Here is a 2273-nt window from a genome sequence, read left to right as displayed (position 1 = left end):
CTTAACATTATATAATCATTACATACACATGTCCATGCAGATACAAGAAGCAGCCAGAGGAGGAGAAGCCAGAGTAGTGGCCATTGCCCATCATATCAACAAATATCTTGGCACCTATGAGAACATGACAAGAGACATGCTCACAATCCTCACCTTTTACAACTACCTTTCTGCCACGAGTAATCAAAATCCCAACAATCCTTAGGGGAAATCAGCCAATTTGAAGGCCAATTTGTCTTTGGCCGACTGAATAATCTCATACTAGGGATCGAACTCATTGAACCCCTTACTATTCAAGAACAACCCAAAATAAAGCAACAAGTATCTCAATGTTGTGGATGGCATATGTGGTCTCATGGAAATTTTGGATGCCACTCAAAGTAGATCAGACAAGTTGGTGAGTGCACAGTGCCTCATGGAAATATTGATGGCCTACCTTGAGAAGGAGTTTCATCAAATTCTATCGGCTAACGTCAAGTTGACCATGGTGCCTCACGACGACAACTAAAGACAGGGTTCATTGGATGATGGTTTGATAAATGAAGATGAAAGCAACAATGGGGTTGTAATTCTAACACCGACAAGATTTGTGAAATCGACTTGATGTCGGTAAAAGTTGTGTTGCAACTTCATAGCATAGTGAAGCACGTGGTTTCCAACGTGTATTGGATGATTACGTACGAATATGCGAGCTCACTAGAAGGCCTCTAATCGGAGGGTGTCTCAAAAAAATAAGGACTAAGCGAATCAGTACAAGCGATGTGCAGAAGATGGAGTGGGGCATTCTCGACATCAACATCAGGAAGTGGATACGCATTGTGAGAATTGCGGTAAGGGTCCTCTTCCCCAGTGAGAAACAACACTGCGACGAGATATTTGCAGGGCTTAACAATGTCAAAATTTTCTATTTTTCTGAGGTCGTCAAGGGACCAATGACGAATCTTCTAGTGTTTGGTGAATATGTGTCGATGAGAAAAAAATCGAGTGAAACGCTCTTCAGGGTGCTCGACATGTACGAGACTCTATGGAAGCTAATGTCCAACATCAACACTGTTTATTGCCACAAATCATGTACGAGCATGAGGAAGCAAGCGTTTGTCATCATCGTTCATCTCGAGAATTGGGCACGAGGGATTTTGAGGGAATTTGAGAATGCAATCTAGGTAGAGAATTCAAACACCCCAGTACCGGGAGGAACGATTCATCGACTTATAAGGTATGTTATGAATTATCTATTTTTCTGTCTAATTACAAGGAGACTCTCATCAACATAACAACCAATGATCCCACTAACATCTCCAAGGGCCTACCTAACAATTTCATGGACTTGCTTGGGGAATTGGATGGGCATGATGATGAACTAGGGAGCCCAGCCTCTGCTCTCTCATTGAGACTATAATTTATTATTACAAGTCTACAATGTAAGTTACATGTGAAATCTAACCTCTACTAGGATTTTTCCTTGTCATATTTGTTTCTCACGAACAATCTTCATTACATTGTCAAAACGATGAGGGGTTTGAAGCTCTTAGCGTTGCGCGATTATGGTTGGTTGAGGAAGAGTCATGGAAATATGAGGCAATATGTGGAAAATTACCAGAGAGCAGCCTGCCCTCAATTGCTTTAGGGATGAAGAAATTAATGGAAGGGGGGATTTTTCCAGTGGCATGTCACAACACTCCCTGGAGAATAGATTCAAGGGTTCCAGTTTTGCAATTGAAGAGGTGCTTAGGAGACATTCTAGTTGGATGGTCCTAGATTTGTAGCTCGAGGAGGAGTTTAGGATTTCAATTCCAGAGAAGATGATATCAACTTATCATTCCTTCTTGGGAAGACTCATAAAGTATTTGACGAGTGGGAATCACTCTGAAATGTATATTAAGTACACTCCTGAAGACCTGAAAACACATCTCATCGATTTGTTTCACAACAATTAATAATCCTAAGTTCAAGGAGATCTGAGATAAGTTCAAGGACATCTGAGAAGGAAGGGGAATCCTATTATGGAATTAAATATCATCGTAAGTGAAAGATATCTTTCAATTACAAGCATCACATTAAAACCCTTCAAATTAGACAAAGCTTGGTTGTAAGTATCAAGATCTGTTGGCCCCTGCTATATGTAAATCTAAGTTTGAACATTCTTTTCAATCCTATGAAAGATTGATGATTGTGACTAATTGTCATGTGAGATTATACATAACGATTCTTCCTAATGTCTATTTTCAGTGAGCCTATATTACCAAGGAAACTGTAGAAATTTTGAATAATAT

General features: G+C 39.9%; 1 pseudogene; it reads left to right on the top strand.

The window, feature by feature from the left end:
• The first annotated feature begins 770 nt into the window (after window positions 1-770).
• Window positions 771-2029, top strand: LOC149189397 (exocyst complex component EXO70A1-like; annotated as a pseudogene).
• Window positions 2030-2273: the final 244 nt, after the last annotated feature.

The sequence above is a fragment of the Pinus tabuliformis genome, chromosome 3_1 (assembly GCF_031772625.1).
Source record: "Pinus tabuliformis cultivar Carrire ecotype Pingquan chromosome 3_1, CPIR1, whole genome shotgun sequence".
Classification (NCBI taxonomy): Eukaryota; Viridiplantae; Streptophyta; class Pinopsida; order Pinales; family Pinaceae; genus Pinus; species Pinus tabuliformis.
This window is presented reverse-complemented; position numbering and strand designations above follow the sequence as displayed.